The sequence below is a fragment of the Gambusia affinis genome, linkage group LG04 (genome assembly GCF_019740435.1).
Source record: "Gambusia affinis linkage group LG04, SWU_Gaff_1.0, whole genome shotgun sequence".
Taxonomy (NCBI): Eukaryota; Metazoa; Chordata; class Actinopteri; order Cyprinodontiformes; family Poeciliidae; genus Gambusia; species Gambusia affinis.
This window is the reverse complement of record NC_057871.1, coordinates 27,510,651-27,536,888: the sequence shown is the minus strand read 5'-3', so window position 1 is coordinate 27,536,888 and position 26,238 is coordinate 27,510,651. Positions and strand designations below refer to the sequence as shown.

The 26,238-nt window shown below is 41.5% G+C and overlaps 1 long non-coding RNA gene across 1 annotated transcript; it reads right to left on the bottom strand.

Annotated features, from left to right (window-relative positions):
• Positions 1–91: 91 nt before the first annotated feature.
• On the bottom strand, positions 92–25,655 carry LOC122830346. Its single transcript, XR_006370510.1, has 3 exons — positions 18,785–25,655; positions 1,416–1,518; positions 92–593 (listed from the first exon to the last, which is right to left on the bottom strand). It is a non-coding gene; the product is annotated as an uncharacterized LOC122830346 (long non-coding RNA).
• Between the last annotated feature and the right edge of the window lie 583 nt (positions 25,656–26,238).

Below are 26,238 nucleotides of genomic sequence, written 5' to 3'. Positions count from 1 at the left end.
CTGGCTGCAGAACAATGATTGATCACTTTTGCCTTCTCAAATTGTCACAATCAAGTATCTGTATGCTGACATTGTGCACATGTGTGTGTGTGAGTGTGTGTAAATATCTCAGGTATTAAGTGTGTGTGTGGCACCCGCCCCCATCTTCTCCTGGATGTACATGTGCCTACATAAGTTTGGAGGGCGGTAAAGTGAGAACCTCACGTCTGCAGCTGAATCTTTAATTGGCAGGTGATGCTGTGTGGAAAAACTCCACTTTCTCTGCTGCTTCGAGAAGCGAAACAACCGTCAACAATTTGAAATCAAGTAAATGAAATGCAGCTCGACTAAGAGACTGAGCTGCACCCAAAATCTGCAAAAAATAAAAAAGAGGTGGTACTGAATAACAACAACCCCAACGGAGCAACGAAAGGGGAAAAAAAAAAAAACAGACCTGGAAAGACAAGAATCGTGAATCTGTTGGTGAGGAAATGCCTCACGGAGCGCAACTGATACGTTTCACCTGGTAGAGGATGGTCTAGTTCAGCGTTTCTCAGCCCCGGTCCTTGGGGCCCGTTGTCCTGCAGGCTTTAGGAGTTTTCCCTCTGCCACACCTGACGGAAATGAGTGGCTGATTAGAAAGTTTATGCAGCACTCAGAGGCGTGCTAATAGGCTAATGTTATCATCTGAACTGGGCGTGTTGGATTAGAGACGCATCGAAAACATGAAGGACTACGGGCCCTCAGGACTACGGGCCCTCAGGACCCGGACTGAGACACGCTGGTCTAGTTACTATATTGGTCTAACTACATGTTAATGAACATATTTCCTAATAAAATGAGTCACATTTTTTGTTGAACGTCTATAAGCCAGGAGTTATCAACACGACTAGTTTGAGGCGAATGATCCGACTGGAGTGAATTTGTCCCCTGTATTGAAGTTTGGAAGTGGCCAAAATAAAACAGAATTAATCCTGTCGATAGCGAGACGCAACGTAAAACAGGGGGACGTGAAAACTACTGCAAAATGCCAACCACGTCACTGTAGAACTGTAGAGTTCAAAATATGCAAAAGTCTGTTTCAAAGCTAATTTAAAACCAACACAAGCCACCGTTGGACTAAAACACGGAATAAATCAAGTAACAGATAGGACAGTAAACCCATACAGGCATTAATAATTCATTTCAAGTGGAGCAGAGGAGTTGTCTTTGGTTGCAATGCTCTCTCCTGGACTCCATACGACAGAAACGCTGTTGTTTGAAACACACGGTGTTTAATTATATGTCAGTGAATTAGTTCTCCTTTACATTTACTGTAGGATGAAACTGCCAGCTATCTAATGAAAAAAATAAATAAATAAAAAAAAGATTTTCTTTTTTAAGGCATTGTACTGAAAAATCACATCAAAACCCAAACAGAAATCACAGAGTCTTACCTGTGGGGCTTGAATTCCTTCAGGTCTGCGTTTCATTGACTCAGACGGAGACAAATCAGCCGGCGAAGCTGTCAGACGTGACACCATCCAAACCGTGATGGACCTGTGACCAGAGCAGAATAATTGGCTGTTATTATCTCCAACGACTTGGTTGATGTCAGCAGTGATAGCACTGCTGACACAATGAGACATGCTGCGCCGTGGATCCAACTAATGGACAGCCTGAGCTGAGCTGGGTGCACAAACATCACCTCTGCATGTTTGACACTTTATTTTCAGTTTCTGATCGTTCAAACCAGGACAATGCAAATTCTGTGACTGCTGTGGGTGAATGGGAAATCTCCAGTCTACCATAATAAGTACGAGTTCGGGTGGCTCATATGTGTGAGACGAAGAAATGAGGAAATTAAAACTCTTCTCTGGCTGGAAACTCCTGTGAGATCATGATCATGGAGGAGGAGGAGGAGGAGGAAACAAAAGTACTAAGAGTATCAGAGGTGAAACTGATGAAATGAATGCAATAGGAAAATTGCTTGTGCACATTTCTCAAATCTTGCTGAACTCTTATGAAGAACAGCGATTCCAGCACTTTGACAAACTCTCCAACAGTGTGAGTTCTGTTAATATTTAAAAGTATTCACTAAATGGTACAGTACTGTCAAAATCTACTGCGTGTAGATCTATAGATATAGATGAACTGATCTGATATTAATGTCTGTTTTGGTCCCGGTAACGAGGAACATTCTAGGGCTGGACGATAGGAGAAAAAGCTAATATCCCAACATGTTTCTTTTATATTATGATACACAATATATATATATATATATATCACAGTACTTTTAGATAACCCCACATCTTATCATAAACTACATAGCATGTAAAATGGCACTGGTGTGGACCATCTGTGTGTTTTTAATTGAATACAAGAATCAGACTAAATTGAAATATTTTATTGTAGCCATCGGTCGCACACAGATGTTTTTCACTAATGAAATAACAACACTAGACCTTTAATAAACAAGACGACAGTAGCAAAGAAACAAAGCCGTTTTAGCCTTCGTAAATTGAAATACTCGATACACACTCGATACATTGCCCAGTCCTAATCTAGATTCAGTGACAATGTGCCCAATCTATAAGGGTAGATCTATTCAAATTCCTTGATTTTTGATCTAAACGACATTGTGCTTTATTATTTATTTGACATTATATTAAGATTTCCTAATAGCACTTTCTGAACCATTTGAAAGAACGTTTATTGCAGTTTATTTTTACGCGTTTGACCAAGACAGTCGACCTATTATTGTTGTCAGTTTCAGTTTCCCCTGCTATTTATTTTACTTTGGCTGTTCTAATCCTAATCGCACCGACTGAACAAATTAAAGTTGGGCTGCTTTTACATCTTTGACTTGTGAAGATATTCCTCCCTTCGTCCAAAAACATTCATGTTGAGTTAACTGACCTCTCTAAATTGTGGCACGTTTACCACTACGGTTCGTTTAGAGTCTCTCTGTTGTCCTGGTAACCAGTCCAGGATGTACCCTGATGACACCCTGCACACACTGGGAGGTACAGGCACAAGATGGAGAGGCCAATGAAGCTGCTGTGGTAAGCTAAACTGTAAAAATATTAAAATAGTTCTGTGTCTGATTTTAATTTTATTCCGATTCGTCTTTGAGCAAATTTCTCTGCTTTTAATGAAAAAAACCTTCCGTCAACTGGTGATGCTCAATTTCCAAATGAATTCACGCAAACATAAAAGCTTACAACAGAAAATAGCTGATACGGCTTCCCCTGTGTTTTTCTTTCTGTCAACAATCAACTAAACCGCATTACATTCAGACAAGAATGCATGCATTTCCTTCTGAACGAAAGCATTTCTCGCTTTTCATTCCTTAATACCAGAGCTCACAACAACAAGAGGCAGCTGTTTGTTTGGTGAAGTTATCCCTCTGAAAGTTAGGAAACCTACTGGAGCATATTGACACATCTCAAAAAAAGCCTGCACAAAAATCACTTTGCATTTCACAAAATGACATTGCCGAGATTAATTAGGAGGAAAAAGGCAGCTCAAGGAAAACTGGTGACGATTAAAGAATTAGATTAAGCTAATTACCATCAATCAGTTTTAGCATTTAGGTTGGAAAAAAAATAAAAGACAGTGAGAGTTTGTAAATGACAGTGGATAATCCATTACCTTTAAAAGTTGCACGGCCAAAACGGCAGCCTTCACAACAGAAATAAAAATGTAAAAGCATGCAAATGATGGCAATATTGTTGCCACCATTTGCATTAAATTAAATACAAAAAGATAAAAATTGTGTAATGCTGGGTTTGTTTTCCGTGACAGTTCTCTCTGCGTCCTGAGGAACACAGACACAACCACGAGCTCCAATTTTAAATAAAGCCAACAATCAGCAAGAAAGTCATTGAATATCAACAGCAATAAGTGCCAGCCTGCTCCCGTCTGCATAATTTTCCACTAAAACGCCTGTTTTTGAAGGAAATACAGAGGATATTGAGCCCCTGCTGGAAATATCATGATTAATTTCAAAAAGGTGAAAATATGCTTACTTACAAAACTTCACCTCAAACGCAGCTGTGGGCTTCAAGTCGGCAAATATGCAAACACTTTTCTTGCAGATATGTTGTAACATGCTAAAGTGTCTAGCTTTCATTAAAAAACTTTATATATATATATATATATATATATATATATATATATATATATATAATTTTTTTTTTTTACATATTTGTTAAAACTGTCACTATGTTGTGACAGTTTGGTATGAGACAGATAATATGTGAAAAAAATAAATCTGCCTCCGTCCAGTTCTCCTGCTGCTCTCTGAACAAAGTCCACAGCTCAGTCAGAAACAACCAATCAGAGCCAGGAGGAGGGTCTTAGCGCTGTCAATCACTCCTGGCTACATCTTCTTCTCAGTAGCACCCTGCAGTTTTGCACTGTCAGTGAAACAACAGCTGCATACCAAGTCGTGCTACTATTCCTGGCTAACTTTGTCCTGTATTTATTTATTTACTTTGTTTTCTCCCTTGTGTCTTTTTTGCTGATGCAGCATCTTAACATCTCCTCCACGTAGGTCAGATAACTTCCAGACCCTCAAGATTGCTGTGCTCTTAGCCACCTGCTAGGATCTTATTTTAGATTTAACAATAAGAAAGAAAGAGGAAAAAATGGTCGACTCATTTGTTGTGCCCAGCACAGGCGAGGAGACGGTTTGGTTACTGGACACGAAAGGAGCAACTTGTAGTGAGGAAAAAATTACAATTGTCTCACGCTGGTTGCAACACACTGTAGGTTACAAGGAGTGGGTGTGTAAGGGGAAGAGAGGTGTGTACTTTCAAGAGGAAGCGCTTGCGTGTGACTCAGAGTGCAGAGTTATGTTCTGATTATGTCATTTAAGTCGGAGGTTTTCAATCACTCATTAAAGAGTTTCAATATTTAACATTCAACGAGTCCACTTTGTGGCTCTGGAAACCAAACAAGTCTGATAATTTGCTTTAGAGTAGCTGGAGGAAAACGCTCACCCTAACTTTGATCATTCATCAGGAGATCAATAGGTGCGTTGCCCTTGTTCCCCCGTGGAATTAGTTTTTAACTTCTGTTTTCAGTGAGGGAGCTCGATCGCTGCTGACATTACCATATTTCGCCTAAAGGTTTTGGGCTCCGTGGGGAATACTTTAGTCTGACGTTTTTTTGACATCAAATTGAAATTTGCAATGGCGGCAGAGGAGTACGAAGGTCTGGCCGTGTTCAAATTTAAACAACTTACGGTTATCTATGATACTGTTTAGATGTGAAATGAAATATATTGTCCCGGGTTTCATTTAGCACATTCATTGCTCTCCCTTTAGTTTTGAAATCAGACAAACCAAACTTAATTTTGCACCTCCTGCCGCCTTTATTGTGTATCTGCTTTGCAGTTGAGATGCCAAAATGAGAAAACATTTGGTCTTAGGTAAATCTTCTTCTCTTTCAGCCTTTTTCCTTCCAGGTGCAGCCACAGCAAATCATCTGTCTTCCTTCAGTCCTATATCCTCTGCATACTCTCACACCACATTGATAAATCTCAGCCTCAGTGTACTTCTACCAATACGATCATTGTTTCTCCTCTGAACATGTCCAGACCATCTCAGTCTGACTTTATCTCCAAACGTCTAACATTAGACGTCCCTCTGATGAACTCACTCCTGATGCTGTCCATCGTCTTCACTCCCAAAGAGAATCTTTCCTCAATGGGAAGGGTTCTCTTGCCAACGAGGAAAAGCACACCTTTCCTATAGCTGATACTCTAACCACACACGACACCTGACACTTGTCTCCACCCATTCCAACTTGCTTCCACAAGCTTCTCCTCTTTTCTACATTCTCCGTTGCTCTGAACCGTTGACCCGTTGCTCTGGGTCAACGGTCCATTCTCTGGACATCTACCTCTACAATTTATACACACGTCTTCTGTCTTGCTGCGACTGTTCTTCATGCCTCTCTTTTTCAGTAGATGCCTCCCCGCTTTTTGTCTACCTGCCCCCTGTTCTCACTGCCAATCGCAATGCCATCTGCAAACACCGTAGTCAATGGAGACCTCTCTCTGAAATCATTTGTCCACCGAACAAGAAGGTTGTTTGATCTTTGATCCAATGTCACCTCCACTTTGAGCTCCCCTTATCGCTCCTACAGCACACCTCACTGCTGTCTCACAGCTCCCATACATGTCCTTCACCACTCTTGCATATTTTCTCTGCCCCTCCAGACCTCTTCATGCAATACCACGGCTCCCCTCACGGCAACAGTCTCCAAATCTTCATGTAAGAGCACGCAGTTCCCTCTAGCCTTCCCTGTACTTCTCCATCAGCATCTGTAAAGTAAAAACTGCCTCTGTATTACTCTTTCTAGGCATAAAACTCACAAATGCTCACTTCTGACTAAAGCCTAGCTGCCAGCACTCTTTCCCACGGCGTCATCCTATGGCTCATTAGCTTTATTGCCCCCTAGTTGAAAAGGTTCTGCACGTCTCCCTTGTTCTTAAAAATCAGCAGCAGGACATTTTTCCTCGATCCTTCAGACATCTTGTCACGCTTCAAAATCTCATTGAACAGCCTAGTCAAAGGTTCCACTGCCACCCTCTCCAAGACACTTCCATACCTCCACAGGTATGTGATCAGGACCGATTGCCTTCCCCCCCCCCCTCGTCATCCTCTTCAAAGCTCGCCTCGCTTCACCCTCGCTAATCTTAGCGGCTTCACGATTCACAACAGTCTCCTCTTCCACTCCACATTCTCTCTTTTTCCTCACTCATCGGCTCTTCAAAGTACTTTCCATCTTCCCATCACACACTTGGCTCCTGTCAGCGCCTTTCCATTCCTCCCCTTGATCCCCCTAACCTGCTGAATCTCCGTCTCTCTGCCTCATCAACCTGTGCAAACCATTCCCTCAGTCCTCACCAACCCAGCGTACCTGACCTTAAGTAAATAACACTCCAGAAATCTTGTACCATCCCCCTTTGCAGAGGATTTTTGTTTTGTTTTTCCCCTTCTAAACTACTCTTTCAAAGTCAAAAGCACAGTTGTGCTGAATGACTGTCACATATAACTGTGGAGTTGTCTTGGGTTGGCAGAAACACTAATTCATGATAATACTGCAACCATAAAGTGAAAATAAATCCATGAATCCAGATAGGATAGGTGTAGTTCTGATCATGAGGTTGTTAAAACAGCATGAAAAACAAAACAACCTGGACCAATTTAAACACACAAGCTGACAAATGAAAGAAAACATTTCTATTTTAGTTTGGCCATATTTGCTTGTACGACAGTCTGTCGGGGACGATGTGACGGAACGCAACGTCTCTGCTTGACCCAAAGAATTAGAGTGAAAGAAAAAACTAGACAAAAAAAAATACATTATTCATCTCCTTTCAGCATCATATACAAGATCTTTTCTGACGGAGCACATGCATAAATTACTCACTTCGGAAATGTTGACATGGAAAGCTGCAGAAGGACATGTATGAAGGCAATGTCTCGAGGCTCAAGAGTCTGTGTGGAAGAAAGTTTGATATCAGAAAGCAAAGAACTTTTTTTCATTGGTTGATAAAAGTGTCAAATTTCAACCAGGATGTAAATCTTTGGAGGTATGATAAGAGGTAATCTGGTACCCAACGCTGAGGCTTCCTCTGCGCAGGTGAAAGTTAATTCTTACTGCCGTGTTGAACACAGAAACAAAGTTTCGCAAGAGAAGACTGTAAATTTCACATCCTGTATTCTGATCTGTATGTAACCTAACAATAAGGATTTTCAAGAAATTGTGAAAGCATGGTTGAGGTGCTTTCAGATATTTTCCCCTCTTTCCCCATCAACTCAACACCGACTGTTATGAAACTAACAAGCTGTGAACAAGCAAAACTACTCTGTCTGCTTTTGGTTTGGTGAATTCTTCCTCCAGTAAAATGCAAATTAATCTTTTTTTTGTCTTTAGCAGATTGCTTTGACAGAAGTATGCATCTTTGCAGTGTTTGCTGAGCAGCTTGCCCCACCCTCATGAATCGGATATAATAAACATTAGTCTTATTGTTCACTTTAAAAACGATCCAAGCTATCTAGGATCTCTGGGCTTCATTGAATCAAATCTCATTACTTGCATGACCCATGCGAAGGAAAATCAAAGCCTTCTGAGAGTGTTTTCCTCCTCTCTCTCTTACTTAAATGTGTGTGTGCGTGCGTGTGTGTGCGTGCGTGGGCGTGTGTGTGTGTGTGTGTGTGTGTAGTAAACCTCAGTGGTGATGTAGGCCATTGAGCTCTACTCATTTGTGGTAAAAAGGGAGTCCAGTTCATTTCTCGACTTGCCCTTTCAGGCGTCCCTGAGTCCCAAACATTGACCCCTGCCATCCGTCTATCTGACAGACGGCGCCTCGTCTTTTTAAAGCCTTATTTACCGAGGGAGGGTCCGCCAAGCTGATTTTCAGCTGTGCCCTTTTTCCTCACCCCCACTGGTCAGGTATTCGTTTTCTGCGAATAAGCTCTGACTTTTATGACTTGATCATGACCCGCGATGTGAGGGTGTTGTACGACTCACATAAAGATCTTCATACACTGACCCCCTCCTCTGGGGGGTAAAAGGGGGACTTTTTATTTTTAGAAAATTTAATGAAATAGACAGTTATAAGTCTTCTTAGAGGGAGCGGAGGGGTTCCAGCTTCTGTTTGCTTTCTATTTAACTTTCACGTTGATGCCGAGACCCTTAAATTTCCCCAAATGAGGGACAAGGAAGGGAATTATTATTCATTCGAAAGTATTGTGACTAAAATGGCAAAATTAGTAATATAATGTTCCTTTATGACTTTCCAGTGCCACTTAATGTCTTCTCCACTGTTGGGGGATAATTAGGGCAGATTTACTTGACGGTTCCCTGAATGTAATGAAACTTCGTCAGACCTCCTGCCTGGTTCTCAGTCAGATCCGCTCATTACACTTATTGTACGTTTTGTTCCGTGTCTGCTCTATTTAATTTTCATGCCAGTGAACTACGTTTTGCTTCATGTCAAAATCAAGTTACTCGATTCGGATTTCCCACTTACCTCTTCTTCTAGTGTCCTCTTTTCGCACAAACAGTTGATGATGGCAGTGTTTGTGTTGACATGGTTGACTTGAGAGCAACGTTTGGCTCATGAAGACTATGGACCTCTGTTAGGGTTGGGGTTACTGTTTGGGGCACCCAGGACTTAGGAGAATTGGTAAAACCATTTTCAGTATTTTTATGACTAGATCATTGTGATTAAGTTTTCTTTTCTAGATCTATAAACTTGTGAAACTTTAATAGGACTGGAGAAATAGTTTGGGTATGCCAATGCAACGGTACAAACACTCAGAACGGTCACACGAGTTTTTCTGCACACAACATGGTGGTACAAACGTCGATCTCACCTGTACATGAGGTGGAGGAAATACTATCTTGGGACTCGTCGTGCAGTTCTGTCGTCACTCAATGTCCAAAGGCAAAAGGAAATACTTGTCCGAATGCGAGGGTGAGAGCAGAGAGGTTGTGATTTTTGACAACATCCGAGCTCATATTACAAGTGACGTACCTTTCTCTCTACGTAACCAGTGCCTACTTTTCAATACTTCGAGCTTTTCGCATTGAGTGAGCCAGCAAGCGAATCAGGTGGCAACCCAGACAGGAAGCACGCACTGAAACATTTTCTTATCCTCGAAACTTTTTCATTCTTCTCTCACTGTGAGTCCAATCAATTATCACCTGCCGAAAAAACCTGATCTAACCGAAACCGGACTGTGTTGTGTGGTTTAGTCACAGACACAAACGATTGCTTGCATACGCGAATGATCATCCATATGTATATTTCTCACACACAAGGTTTTTAAATGATATATTTTGTGTTTCGATCCTGAGAGTTGATAGGGAGGAACACGCTCTCTACCACTGAATGACTGCAATGCCACAGCTACACGTTTTTATTCATTTTTTTACATGTTATTGTTCTACCAGCAGAAGGTGTGCCTCTGAGTTGTGGAAAGCAGGCACTTGTTTATCTGAAGACAGCTCTTGTGCTTCTCTAGATAAAGCAAATCTAAAGTAATAGTGCCAAAGAACAAGAAACAAAGGCTTCTCAAGGAATTTTATAAAGAGACAGATCAAAGTCTCACCCAGTTATGCAGATTCTAATTTTGAATAAACCCAAAACAAGTTCTTCACATATTCATGTTAAGAAAAAAATCACACACGGTCCAACTCACTCCAAAATAAATTTCAATAGAGTCAAATTCACTTGCACAACTGGTAAAAATATTTATCTGAGGACGCCCAGTGGACTGCAGCTACTCACCGACTCCAATCGCATCGGAAAGGAAGCGTTTCTTTAGAACGGGAGCAGGTCAAGGCTCAGAATGAACAGCCATCTGCTGCGACTGGCTGGAGCTGAGAGGGCAGGAAGGGCAGAAATACTGAAAGAGGAGTACTTTCTCTTGAGAAGGGGAAGGCAGCGGCATCACCGTCGGCGACTCAGAGCGGTGACGCGACCGATCACAGAAGCATCGAGCCGGGAGAATTTTCTCAAGTGAATAAGAAAACAGAAGAAACAAAAAGTTGTCGCCGCCACCGTATCTATCTATACATCCCTTCAGAGAACAGCCACAAAAAATAAAACAGTTAACCAAGGAGTATTTTCTATGTGAATACAATTATAAACATATCTAATGCCGTTCGTTTGTTAGCAGTCACATAAAGCCAATAATTAGGTTTCCATTGTTCCACTCCACCCAAGGTTTTCCCAACATGGGAGACCAATACTAACACGACGAAGATTGTTGTACGGCTTTTGTTGGGATTGTATCTGAAGGAGTATTCATTTCACAGCAATGCGTTTCCATGTTGAACTGTACTGTACTGCACCGACTCCTGTAGTAGACGATAATCCCATCCGTACAAGAAAGTGTACGTGGATTAAATACTATTTGCGTGTTTCAAGAGCCTAACTCAGATTTGTCAATAAGTCCATGCAGAAGCACGGTGGTGCAGACACTGCTGTAATCCTCACTGACAGGGAAAAAAAAAAAAACATTCACAAAGCTGTCTGTTTGCCTGCTGAGCATGTGATGAGATAATGAGATTGCTAGGGATATTTGTGGAGAATTGTCTTCCACTTTGACAGGACACCAGGGAGAACAATAATAATAAAGGAGATTGGCTGCTTTAGCTAAATCTGGCACTTCTGAAGCAACTGCGTACATTATGAGATTGTTGAGGCCCGGCTCGCCTACTTCAGCTGATCTGTCTGAAAACCTCAGCACTGGCAGAGTCTAGGACTGCTTCACCAGAGCACCGCTAGATACTGATTTACAGAATGTCAATTGGAGGGGCACTAACACAAATATGGCTTTCTTCAGGAACAATTGAATTAGAGAGCAGAAATGAAATACAGCCAGTCATGAACGCATTTCTACTTGACTGAGAAAAAGAGATGAAGACGTCTGAGAACCTGAGAGAAGTTCCAGCTCTAAAGCCGGTGAGAAGAGAAATGCCAAGGTTAACAGGAAGGTAACAAACTTTGGATGAAGAATGTGAGAATAGAATCTAAACCTGTCACACTGTTTTGTGGAGTGAATGCTCAGGCTTATAGGCAGAGTAACGGAAACCCTTAATGAGAAATTAAACAGACTGTTGATTTACAAGCTGCTCGCTAACTGACTACAAATAGGGGTTAGTATAATATAAAAACGTAATTTGAGTCCAATTTCAGTACCTACATCTGACTTTTGTGCCAGAACCAGGAAGTCTTAAAACAATCCTCCAGACCAGCGGAATCAAAACTGGACCAGCAGCAGAATTAACTAATTAAAGGGAAATACCAATCTCTAAGGTAGAAAGGAAAAAAAAGAATGTTTAATGTACACCGAGAATTAATCTGAGCGCATGGCTCATCTGATGCCAACAAGGATGCTCCAAGTAAATCCACTTAAACCAAAAGAAAAAGGAGAAAGAGAGAGAGGGAGAGAGAGAGAGAGAGAGAAAGAGAGAGAGAGCCATAGGAGGTAAGCAGATCTGCTAAAGATGTGAGACAAAAATGAGTAATGTAAATGGATAAACACAGAAGAACAAAGGACTGAAGATATAGTGGACTCCTGTCTGTTTTGCGGTTCCGTATTTGCAGGTTGTCCATTTCACAATTTTTCTGTGGAGCGCAACTCCAAATTATTTGCAGAAAGTCTACTTGCTGATCTTTTTATTTATTAATTTTTTTTTGTAAAGCATATCTAAAATATTCAGAAGAAAATGCAGCTTGTGAAGATTACTAACCTAGAAATGATGCTACTTCACTCCTTCTTGGCTGCCATTTGCAAAGCAGCCAATCCATGGGCACCATTTATGTTCCTTGGCTTTGATTGGCTGCAGCCAAAGTAAGGAAGGTGTTAGCTTCTGGTTTAAGACTGATCCACTGTGCGTATATGGAGGTATATTTGATGTTCAAACTATTGAAATAGACAGCTAGCCCATACAGTGGCCGTTTCTGACATGGCTGACATGGGAAACCCATGTCAGCGACATGTTTTTAGCGACATGTCAAAGCATGTCGCTAAAAGTGAGAGAGAAAGTGAACAATTCACCTGATGAGCCGTGAAGAACCGTTTAGCAATCATTCCTTGGAAATTCCAAGAAATGACAAAAAATTGACTCACCTATGACACACAAAAAAAGCAACAATGACAAAACACTGACTCCACCTGGTCACGCTCCGTGTTGCTGTTGGGCCGCAGAGTTGTGATTTACGCTCCGTGACTCTGGCAGGGCGTCTGCGCTTCAATTTCACAGCAGAGCAGAACATAATAAAGCCGTTTCTATTTGCGTAGATTGTTTTTTTCATTGCTGTCTTAATCAAATTCAGAAAGAACCATTAAATCATTTAATGGGTCGCAACAAATGGAAACGTAGCCCGCGGTCAGTGCCAAGTAATAACCAGTGATCAGGTTTGTTTGTTGGTTTATAACTACAAATTACACAGACCCACTGATTCACGGGGCATAAACATCTTAGAATAAGACAATGTCCAGCGTAGAGTCACTGCACTGTACAGCGGGTTGACATTCACCACCAAGAGCATTAAATCCCATCACTTTGCACTGTTATTGTTAACAGAAATCACCTGTTTTGCATGTCATTAGCAGAGTCATCGAGAGTGTAGACCCTAAAACAAAATGTTGGGGAGATAAACATGATGTATTACAGGAATGGAACGGTTATTATTGATTAATTTCTAGCAGGTTTATTGTCTCCACCGTGTAGGTGTTCAGAAAAGCAATAAGCTGATATGACTTGCTGGAGCTTTGAAGTTAAACACTTGCCCGTAACACTTCATCACAACACAGTCTGTAATGGCAATTGCAAATCAGAGAGAAAAGTAATTTCACCTCCTTGTCGTGTAGTTCGGTCTGCACTGAAACCCCTGATAATATTACCTTTCAGCAGCTTTCAATGGCTTCTCCTCCTATTCCACTGCAAACAGATGAGAACTAACCACTGATTTCCATGGCTGTGCAGTCACAGCGTGAAAGTGTTCTGGGTAGAAGGCACATATGTTGAAATTTCAACCCACATGCAAAGTAATGTGCGTAGAGGAAAAGCACACCACGCTTATTGAGAAACATGGCGGTGACGGCATCATGCTTTGTGGAGAATTTTGCTCAGCAGAGATCGGGAAGCTGGTCCCAGTGGAAGGAAGATTGAGTGTAGCAAAACATCTGGGAGGCATCAATCATTTGACCTTCGTTTGGATGCTCAGCTTTCATCTGGGAAACAGCACTTTTCTCAAAGACAGAGGTACAATCTGCAATATTTATTTTCTCAACGGTTTTATTGGCTCAAGCAGCCTTTATTTGAGAGTGGTTAGACAGGAAAGTGGGAAATAAGAGAGCGGGAAGACATGTGGCAAAGGTCATCGTGCAGGGACTCGAACCTGTGATGTCCCTGTTGAGGACTGAGGCCTCCATACGTGGGCTGCGCTTTGCCCCTGCGCCACCACAGCACCCCACAATCTGGAATATTAACAGTAATGAAAAAAGAGCCGGTCCAAGACCAGATCATTTTGAAGGCACCAAGCAGATTGTCTGATAATCCCAAAATAGCTGCCTTGCTGTCATTGACAAATATCTTTGCAGAGGTTGAAATCACACAACAGTGCCTGCAAAATGCAAGATTTCTCATTGAATTAAGAGTTGTGTCTCAGAGGAGTCCACACAGCGTCACATGAGAAAATCACATTCTACCGTCTTTCTGACATCCAGTTTGGTCAACTGTGGACCGGAAGACGACGGGCATCTGCAGCATTGTCCTTTGGCTGTGGGCTGTGAACGCGGGATGACCTGTGTGAACACAATACAACAATATTTCCTCATCGTCTACAATCGACTGGTTTTGATCAAACAATATTCACGTTAGTATTGCCTAGTCAAAGTCCAGACTTAAACCAGCTTCACAAGAGCATACCACTATTATTTAGTTGGCCTGACACCGAAAGATTTGTGATCCACATATACTTTTTGTGGTAAATGTGTAGGCGCAGGAGGCTGGTGGACTACCTCATCCAGCAGGACCCAAGGTGATGGCTGAGCAAAGATGCACCTGGGAAGGTTTGGCGCAAAACAGCTGTGGCGTAATGTACAGAACCTTCAGTCAAGATCGTAACTAGGTTGCTTGAACAGTATAAAGAACCGATGCAGACTGGAAGTACCGGTTGGCTTCTGGCTGGTCTAAGACTCCATGAGACTTCCAGACCCAGACTAACAAAACGGTGAAGGCTTTCAAGCCAACCAAGTAGACAAACTAGACAAGAACGCGGTAAGGTTGGTGACAGCAACCTCGAAAGAGACGGAACATAGAAATATTAACAGTGCAGAAAAACCAGAGAGTAGAAAGTGGCTCAGTGGAACCGAGAGCCATCGGAGCTCTGCTGGTCTTTACCCTCAAACTGCAAAAGAGAGCATCCGGCAAATTCCTGGAAAAAGTTGCGTATCGATGATTTACTGTGTTTTCTTTTTTCATTTTGATTTTTTGTTTGTTTTGGGGGCGTGGGGTTTTTGGAGTGGCTATGAAGACACTGTCAAAACAGTTTCAGGTGCTGAATCTTGCACCTCTGACAACTATGTTTAAACTCTTCAATGAAAACGCAGCTGATGTGGTTTTCCTTACATTTGAACCTGCCGTTATAAAGCCCGTAACGGTGGGCGTATGCGCCTGAGCCCCGGTCTGCTCTTCTTGATGGTTCATCAACCTCAACCAGGAAGAGGTGGGAAATTGCTTCCCCTCTTTAGACGAACCGCAGAGGCCACTGAGCTTCTCTTTCGCTGTATTACTCACCTAAAACAAACAAATGTGAGCCAATTACGCAACACACTATTTGTCTATGTTCAGAGCCAGGCAGGTTGAAATAAAAACCGAATTTAATCTGCAGGGAAGAAAGAAGAACGGAGTCAACGAGAAGGTTCTGGTCATGGACAGACGTAAAGCATAAGTGTGATTGACCTGTTATTATTTCTTATATCTGTCTTTTTACAAGTTTCAGAAGCCAAAATCTTTACTTTTCACAATCATTACTTTACTATAAGCATTACTATAAAATATATGATAATAAATAAATATTCTAAAGATGGAATTACATTTTTTTTGTCTTTTTATACGTATGCTACCAAAATAAAACAGTAATTTTAATCACTGTGATGACTAAATTGATTGCTAAAGATGCATTAGGTACTTAAAATGAAATCATCTTTTATTGCAGAAGAATAGTTTCACATTTCACAAATATGTCACCTTTGGGTTTGGTGGATGAAAACAAATCAGGTCAAGAAGTGATTTTCATCATAATAAACTATTAGTTTTTACAGCCCCATTTAACCAGTATGACTTCAGCCTGTATGTTCCTAAAAAAAAAACTATGTTGAAGAACAGAAAGAGGAAACGTTGATTATTCATGGCTCACTCGAGTCTTCAACTTCACTCCGTCACTTTAAGAAGCTCCAACTCCTCCTGACACTCCACAACAGTGCTTCTCCTCACACTGTTAGCCACTGTTCTTAGGAGCGTTGGACTAAGAAGTTGTTCCTACCAGATGCACAGCTAATTGCTGCTGCCGCTAGTCTGGAGGAGCAGAGTAGGAGGAAGCTCGACTGGTGACTGCGGCTTAAAGGAAGAGCGTGTTCAGACGTGCCGAATGGTTGCCGAGGGAGATTAAAGGATTTCTCAAACATGCATGAAGGAATCAAACCAACACTGTTATGTCTGTGATGAGGGAATAATATCATAACATGATGTAGGGCTCAAAAAATTCAATTTTACATAAAAAAAACCCTTTAAATAATTCCACGTTGTGCTTAGGATAAAATCACATGAATGCAAGTCTTCCAATCAGAGTTCAGAACGAAGCTCAGAATCGACCAGTGATGGAAGCAAATCAAAAAACAAAAGCAATCAAAAAAACTGCACTGAAGCAGATTCATGCAGCAGCATGGATGTGAGAACTCTGAAGAAAACTGCAGAGGAAAAACACAGAGAGCCACACAGGTCCCTTTAACACAGTGGGGTGCTTTATCACTTGGCTTGGGGGCTGGACAAAAAGATTGCGGTCTGGGCATGTTGCATAGTTTTGGCGTATCTGCGACTCTCTGCTGCCCTTGTACACAACCATGCCTAAACGTACACACACATAAATTACACTGGGGCAAAATCAATACATTCCCAGCTGACTGGCCATGATGCCAGCACCACAAATGTGTCTCTTCCCCCCGGCCCCCCCTGACCTGCCCTCCCAGCAGTAGGCGTATCCGTGTGCCTGTGTGTGTCGGTGGTAACTCCCTCTGAGGAGTGTGTGCTTCCCAATTGTGTTGCTATGTGGCCATATTGGGAAGAAGCTGTGTGCAACTGCAAGGAGTAGGTGGTTTCAGCTCAAAAAAAAAAAAAAGGCATGGTTGTTTACTACAAAGTGGTTTTTCTCTCTCCTCACCACATCTCATACAAAGTGATGTTAAATATTTGGAGATGATGTGCAACCTGACAGTCTCTCCACTTCAAATTCTCTCTGCTCCTATCAGCTGCAGGTTGCGTCTCATTAATTAGAATCGTTATGAAGCTAATTTATGCTGGTAGTTTAATTAGAAAGAGGGAACTTCTAATATTTATTTTTTGTTAACTCTGAAGGTTGTGGAAAAATACTTTTGAAAGCCCGACAGTGGGTTTCTGAGAAAATTGAATATGATATGAAGTCAATAAAGGAGGCTTTTAAATACAAAAGAAGCGTTGTTATGGTCTTATAATAGGACAGACTGCTGACTTTAAAGATGTTAACCAGACAGTCAATGACACTCTTAACATCGGGGCTCAAGCCATAAAAGATGATTAGAAATGAAGCCTGTTGTTCAGTTTTCTGCGTCCAGACATGTTGAGTGGAAGTTGTGTGGATGGAAAACGTGTGGTAGACAAAGGTGCAAGTTCAGACCTGAAGAGACTGACGTTTTTAACTTGTCCAAAATCTTCTTTTAAGTTTTTAAAACAAAATCTTCAACTTTTCTGTGAAAAGTTGAAGATTTCCAACTGCAGAAAACAATGCAGATGCACCTTACATTTTTAAAGTGACAAATTAGGACAAAAATCATAGCAAATTTCAGAATTGCTCCCGCGTCCAACTGTTAAACTCGATGTCACTTTCCGACCACACTTGTCCGTTGTTGACACTGACACAAGCAGGGGTGGGTGGATCAGTCCAAAAATATCGACAATACCGATACCGTCTGCATCAGTATCGGATCGATGCTAGTGTGGCAAGATTGATAGGTTAGCTTCAGATTTTTTCTTGAAATTTTATTTCATTTTTGCATTAAAGTTTCTCAACCCAAACTCAACAAATATGCAGTTGTGACTTGCTCTGAAATGTAATATTTTTTTGTACTCCATTTAGAAATAAATACGCACAAACCTGTTCCGTTTTTCTGTTTCTGTTTGTCATGTTAATATATCATCAAACTATTTTGTAGACAGATCAACTGTGTACAAATTTTATTCTACATTTTAGCCAATTAAATCAAAGGAAAAACAAGAAAAACACCTAAACGTCAGAAGTTTGATATAGAATAATCAAACTAATAAAAAGTATCTGTATGCTATTGGTATCAGCGATACTGTATTTATTTGGTATCGGTTCCAAAATATGCAGTATCGCACGGCTCTAGCCTATTATCTAATAGTCTCTCCTAACTCATAGCAAATTGAGTTAGAAATGAGAAATGTCATCTCAAGGCACTTTGCAAGACCAAAAGACATAACATATAATCAAATCGTGCCAATTGAGTCACACAAATCAATTTTAATCATATAGTCGCCATCAATAATTCAATTTGATTTTCTTGATAAAGAAATAAAAAGACACATTCCGCGTTCATTTCCGCAGAGTTGCCTAATAATACAACTAAGAGCTGCACTTAGAGCCCCAGCTGTTTCTAAAGCCCCAGTGGGAATATTACTGTGGCATTTAAATGGAGCTCGTTCTGCTATTTTCACTTTAACCTCGCATATATTTCTAAAAGACCATTTCTGACGTAAATAAAACAAATCTGGTGTCTCGCGGCGTCTCTTCTAATCGCCCCCCCACCCCGTGTTGCCCTGTAGGTTTTTTATCACTCATCTGGAGCAGCTGGTGCTCCGATTCAGCATCATGCCTGCCTCTGTCGGACTGAACCACCCCCACTTCTACTTGCGTACCCACTCTGTGTGCATGCACCCCCCCTCCCCTCTCTCTCTCTCTCTCTCTCTCTCTCTCTCTCTGCTGGAACGCACGTCCAGTGATCACACTCACGCTTTCTCCGTCTTTGCTGCTGCAGAACGGACCGTAAAGCTTCGGGCTGCTGCTGCTTCTTCCTCCTTCCTCCTTCATCACCAGAGCGGGACTCCTAGTGCGGTAAGAGAAGTATAATATATCTTCAGTTGGCGTGCGTGTGCGTGTGTGTGTGTTGAAGCTGAACGCTCGCTGGGAGGGCTGCTTCACTTGTGGGACGCGCACCTGAGACGCATGTTGCCACGTTGGTCGGGGTTGCAAAAATCCAAAGAAAGAAAAAAAGAAAGAAAGAAAGAAAAAAACAGGGCTTATAACTGGGAGTCTACTCTGAATCTCAGAGTTGCTGCTTCGGACCGTCTGACCCAGATGGTTGCTGGTTGATGGTTGCTGCTTGCGCCACATTCAAAGTAACAAGAGAGCCAGAGGCTGATCGGGAGGAGAGCAAGGCGTGGTGATGGGATTCTGGAGTGATGTATAACAGCAGCAGCGGTGCAGCAGGTTCTCTGTGGCGGACCGGACAGCTGTTGAGCAGGGAGCGGGATCAGGAGCACCTTTTAGATGGGATCCATATGTTGGTGGATCCGGAGCTTCCGCGCTGATCCACTCAGAGCAGGGAGGTGCAGGGTGCCAAGCACACGCAAACACACACGCACACACACGCACACACACCCGTACACGCACACACGCAGAGAGGCAGCTGCTGCTGGCGGTGTGTGTGTGAGTGTGAGAATGCGTGTGGGTAGTGGGCGTCTATTCACTGTCATCTCAGCAGCGGGGTCTGCGAAACGGGATTGGTGAAAGTGATAGGGTGTGCGGCAGTCAGCTATGCCTGTCAAATAAATAAATAAACAAAATAAATAATACCGCGTGCGTGCGCGACTGTGTATGCCGCGCGCGAGGGAATGTGTTTTGAGTTTTTAATCTCCACCTCAAAGCGATTTTGGTTAAAGAAATTTAAAAAAATTAAATATATGGAAACCATTTTCTGTTCGTTTGCTTTTACTCCTGTAAGACTAACTTAATTGAATGCTAGTTAGAAACATAAAAAGACGTGGAGATGGAGGAAAGATGAATCAAACGAGGGGGAGAGGGCACGTGAGAGAGACAGAGAGAGAGAGAGAGAGCAGAAGACGTGAGGTAGAGAGATGGCGCTCTACACCAGTGCTTTTCTGAGTTATTTGATTTATCGCCTCTCCAATGCACACTGACGCACACAGCTCTGGGAGCCCCCCGCTTTTAATACTTGTCATCTTCACCGACTGATGAAGATCACGTCGCACTGAAGGCCGACGACCTATAATGTCCGCCGGGAACGCACCTTCTCACTCAAACCCCCGCCCTCTAATATCCATTTGCCCGCTCCCGCAACCTCCTATCCCGGCGGGCCCCCACGGGGGCCAAACACACGGTTTTTAGTCATGGACGATTATTACCGATGTTCATCGTCGCCTGATGCGATTTGACTGAAGCGACCCGGTGGGCATCCGGTGCAGATCTGTACGGCCGCTGAGGGATCGGGATTTCATTTCTGCCTCAGAGTCACACCACAAGTTGTAAGACGTCGTTTATGCTCCTCGTTGTGATTGATGCGTGCGTTACTCATTCCGCCGGTGCGGGCGAAGGGGAGGATAGCGGGAGGCTCTTCGGGACGTGTGCCAGAGTATGAACAGGCTTCACAGGAAATGCCGTGACTGGACAGTTTTTCAACGGATTCTCTTTAAAGAAGTGATTTTCTTTAAACGCCATATTTGGGAAGCTGTGAGCCCCTGCGCTATGGTACCCACTGGAGAGATGTGGGAATAGTAATTTACCCTCCAAGTCCATACCACTTGATCTGCTCCCACAGTCCTAAGGTCTAATTTACCAAACCCACATTTAACAATTATGTTTTAATCTTTTAGCTCACAAATCTACACACCAAACACTGTTTCCAACTGCTTTGAATTTTTCTACAAAGTGTGGTATTCAGAATTAAGCTTAAATATTCGTAACCTGAGAATATTTTGTAAAGTCCACTGAGACAATATTTGTTGTGAAGTGGCAACATTGATTACATTTCTTTGTCAAGTTTTAAACAGTAAGCTTGTTCCACGTTACGCTATGAATTGCAACTTAACAAGCAAGGTGCCACATAGTCAGTAAGTGAGAGAATGTTTCATTCAAGTCTGAAGGACAGGCTTTATAAAAAGAAGATGCACCTGTCAGACATCATGTCTGTGGCTTATTTACTAGTCTGCTTTCGTTTCGAATTACACGAGGTAAAGACTGTGATTGAGGCTTGAGGATTTAGAGATGAAGTCTAAGTCAAGTCAGTAGTCAAAGTCTGAAACTTGAGTCTTTCTCCCTCTATCGAGACAAATATCTCTTACCAAAGCAAATTACAACTGACTGATAGTTAGGCACCCTTTAAGTCTGGAGTTCATAGGCTTTGTCCACGGAAAAAGTATTTTCAAGATGAGTTTTGTATTTGTCCCTTCTGACCATCACATCACTTTTAGGAATATCTTCATCTGTGCAACCCCCCACCCCCCCACAAAAAAACCCAACAAAATTTATAGTACTTTTGATTATTGAATGTAGTCAACATCTGCATTACAAAACTTTGCAGATATTGCACTAATGTAGGAAAAGAAAATTTGTAACTAAAATCACAGGAATGTGCAATATGTCATTAAAACTCATGCTGCGCCATAACCCTCAAACTACTTCCCGTCGTCTTCTCCGTCATTTCCACCAGTGGTAACGTTCGGTTGTTGATCACATGACTCGAAGCAAAAAAAGTGTTTCCATTGCAGTATTACCAAATACACCAATTTCAATACAGGCCACTCCACCCCCCTCCCCCCCCCCAAAAAATAAAAAAAATAAAATAAAACAAAAGAAAGAAAAAACCTTAAACTAACGCAAAAACGCTTTATTGAAAAAACGTATTCTTTTCTCCAAAACTGGCATGTTTCTACTAAGCAAATTTATTTTCGGAATTCTAGTTTTCGCATTTGGAAGCGTAGCTACTGAAACGGACCAAAACCAAAGTCCCTGTGAGCGTTTATCTAGAGCTTATCCATCATGTCTGACATGTTTAAGGTCAATGGCTTTGTCAGAATTGGGGCAATGATATCATTGCTGTGGTACAGTGATGCACTCTGGTTATTTACAACCTAAAAACACCCATAAAAACAAAAAACTTTAGCTGATAAAAGTGTAGTTTTGGGAACATACAAAAATGCCCTGTTCGCAAAACATCCATTAAACAAATTTGAACCCTGGTGTGAATTTTTCAACTCCTCAGCATCGTCAATATCAAATTTGGCCTCATCGTTATATTTTTAATTCCTCTCTGTGTCCTTGACTCGGTGTTCATAACCACCTCCTCCTCTTCGTCTACCATCACCACTAAGCCCATCTCCCTCATCATCATCATCATTATCATTACCTTCAGCAGCAGCGGCGGCAGCATTATCTGCAATTTCGGGCAAAACATTGTTTCAGTGTGGGACGAGATCCAAATTGTCTCCCCTCCTCTCGTCTCCTCTCCTCCTTTGTCGCTGTCAGGTTTGAGAAATGAGACGCCGTGAGAAGACAGAGGTCTAAAAATGCCCCCAGTTCACAGACATCGTGTTCATAAATCTTCTGCTGGGGGCGACGTCCCCTGGAGTCTGACGTGATGCTCACACGCTGACACGTCGCCAAAGATGCAGCTGACATTACAGATGTATTTAGGATTCCTAAATAGAGGTTTCAGAGTTCAGTTCAGTTCAGTTCATTCATAGAGAGCCAAAGCGTAACCCCATATCAACTCACTGCCCCGCTGTACAAACAGATCCCATCCATATGCAGCCGCTGTCCGCTCAAACTCAGTGAGTGGACAGTGTATGAATGTATATATTCATATGTACATTCCCTACGAGAACACAAAGTCTTTTGTGGTTACCTGGTCTTTCAAAGTAAACAACTGAGGCTGTTCTTTGGTGATTCCTCTGTGACTGGAAGTTGTACAGTCGTGTTATACAGTATGCAATTTGAAGCACGTTTGTTTCTTAGTACTGGAAAGCAGTGGAAATCATTTGAGTAAGTGAAAAATGTTCTCAGATTAACATTCAAATTCAAAATGTATGAGTGGCAGAAAGTTGTCCAATGTGACAGATTTCCCCCGAACAGTTCCCCGTAAAGCTTAAAAAAAGAGCCCCTCACCAAGCCGCTCGTAAATCACTGCAGACATGCGAGCGTTGGTAAACCAAGCCGGTACTGCAGAACCAACTGATGCTGGGAGTGGATCTCAGCAGGGTCGATACAGAATGTTACTCATGAAACAAGAGCTGTGCATCTACAAAGCTGAACGGTAAAACGCATCTCTGGCGTATGAGGCCTTGTTGATTCTGTTCTGTTTTCAAGGGTCACCGTCACCAAGGATTGGCTAAAATCCAGAGGCTTTATGTCTGCTCTTGTGCAATTCTTACAATATGTGTAAAATGGTGAGAAATGGTGTGTATGTTGCATCCCTCGTCCTCTTGGCTCACACAAACCCTCTAGTAGAAAGGCAAAGTGTGGCTTAGAAACACCAGCCGTTTTTAAGGCGGCCCTACCTCGAGGTTCAACTTGGACTGGTTTGCTTAACTCTCCTTCTTTCCTTATATAAATTGTGTAGATCTGTACAGAAGTGTCTAAGTCTTGACTTGTGTGTTTTGTGATAGAGGCTACAGACTTTGCAGCAATCCCTTATTCTGAGAAAGCAGAGGACGTCGTATTGCTTTAGGGATGCAGTAGAAGTGGAATGAAACAATTCCCTTTAGGAAGAAATCACTGGGCTCTGCAATATGGACTTTAAGTTTTATTACGATATTTTGCAGTTACCATTGTTATAACAATAAAAGTGACGATAAGAAAATTTTTTTACATCTCTTTTAGGTGTAATAAAAGATATGTATTATTGCTGTGTGTCACAGCAATTATAGTCCCGTAAACACAGTCAATGGTCTTGAGTAATGTAACAAATTTGTATCTTTAGAACACCAGTCATGTAAAGAAATGTGGTAATTGTACCACCAAACTACAAACGGCAACTCTATTTTCAAATTTATTGATATTTATTTATGCTTTAATTGAACAAACTATGGAGAAAATAGTAAAACTATTCTATTTTTTATCTCACAGCTTTGGTGAGTTTCAACATAACTCATTGGAATTTATTGTGATAATGAATCAAATTTCTTATCATGATAAGAGATTTATCCCGATAAACGATACGATAAATGCCTACCCTCTGGTGTCACTTTCTGTGAAAAAGAAAACCGGTACCAACAGTTAATGCCAGCCATAACTTTATTGGTGGCTTATTCTTCAAGGGAAAGCTTTCACTTTAAATTACTTTTTTTTTTCTATTTACCAAAAAATAAATAAAATAAATAAATCAGGGCAAAATTTAAGTTTAGGTAAGGTATCTATTGTGTATTTATTGAATTTTTTAAAAACATATTCTTTGACGTTTGTAGTCAAATGTGAAATATAACAAATATTTGTGGAGAAAATGCTTAAATAAATGCAAAGGGATGTATTCTAGGAAAAAAATGGGTCAAAAATGTTTATGTAAAGAAACGAGCACAGAAAATAAGAAAATGTGAGGTTGTCTATTAAAGTAAAATAAGTGTGACCATCTTATTGCTCTGTGCTGCAGTTTACATTTACAACAGCAGAAATACCTTTAGAAGGCTGCACGTTTTTGCCGCGCTCGTTTCTATTTTAAGTCCTTTCACTGTGACTACACATTTTGATTTTGCTTTGTTGTCTGCTTCACTTCGCTTCGCTTTGTTCAACCTTGAAACGTAACCGTTAGGATTAGGAGCTCCAACAACATGTCAGAGACTGGAGATGGAGCGTCACGAACAAAAAGAAGACAATTAAATGTGTGATCAATAAACACAGCTGGCTTACATCTCCAAAGCAAGTCATAATTAAGGCAGCTAGGGAGAAACGGATAAAAAGAAAAGTATTTATACTGATTCGTGTGTATGTGATGTCATACATACCTTCTTGGATAAATTAAACAAATCTCTTGACAATTGCAAATCTGACAACGAAAAGCTATTGCAGTTAATCATGAAAGTTGAACAGAGAAGGACAAAGTCATAGATTTCGACTGGGGTTTACTTTAGACTCTTGCCAAATGATATCAGTGGTTGAGGCCTGACCCTGCTTAAATGACAAACTACTGTACGCTAAACCTCGGAAGAGGAATGTTAAGAAGAAATTCTCAAGTTCTTTTTATAAAAATGAGTAAAGAACAGAACAATGCCGGTGCATTATCCCAACCCCACTGCTGTCAGCTACAATCCAGTAGACTAGATAAAACACCCTACCAGTACCTCTTCTCTGATTCAAACTACCAAAAAATATCCAGTTGGGTTTCCAACCAGGTAGTCCCACAGGATTATAGCACTGACATTCTCAGCTACGTAGTTATGTCTCCTACTTTGCCTGCTGGATCTCCAGCACATACTGAGAATGACAACCTTCTGTCCTGTTGTTTCAATAGTCAAGAGTTTTACATTCATACACAAGTGCACTTTTGCATCCATTTGTATGCCATACATGCTTTTCCTGCAAACATGTTATGCCCAGCTGATATGTGTTTACTGTTTAAGAGTGATTATTTGCATAACCTGTATCTTGTGTCCAGCCTACTGTGGTATTCTCTAACTTTAATTGCTCTTGTGCCCCGTCCCAGTTCCTGTGCTGCCATGATCTTTGCCTCTGTAATGTCTTTTAGTCCAGCCTTCTGAAGACTGGTTGGAGCTTTTAATTTTAGCCATTTTCACATTTTCGGCTGCTAGATACTATGCAGGTGCATATCTTTCCATGTTGGTTCCAGGCACCCAAAAGATCCCTGGTGCTATGACATAACCCAACTGCGATGGTCCTAGTGAGTGTAATCCAGAGTTAACTTGCAGAGGGTACTGTGACGATGGGTGTAGTGGCAGCAGTCACACATTGGGAACACCTGAGTTGTTGCTTCAGTCCTGTATAAAAGTGAGAGGCTCTGTATTGCATGTTGGAAACATTTAAAAATCATCATGTCCTTGTGTCCTTTTCTCAGTTTTTTTTTTTTGTCAAAATTCCAAAGCTAGGTTGTGAAAAATGGGGGTTCGTCCGGGATTTGATCCTGGGACCTCTAGCACTCATACTTACCTCGTGTATCTGGTCTATGGGAATGATAGTAAATTCTACTTTTATATATTAGAACGTGGTGCCAAAAGTAGATTGTAGGTCAATTTAACTGTTTTGGGTTTTAAAGCTTCCATAGGTCAAACATCCGGCTGCATCAGTTCAGCAGCTGTACATCTTGTCCACAGTCCAATGTCTGATGCACACACTGCAAATACATCTAACATTCAAGCTGGTATGACATCATCTGTATATATATATATATATATATATATATATATATATATGTAATTTGTGGATTAAGCTTTCCCAAATTC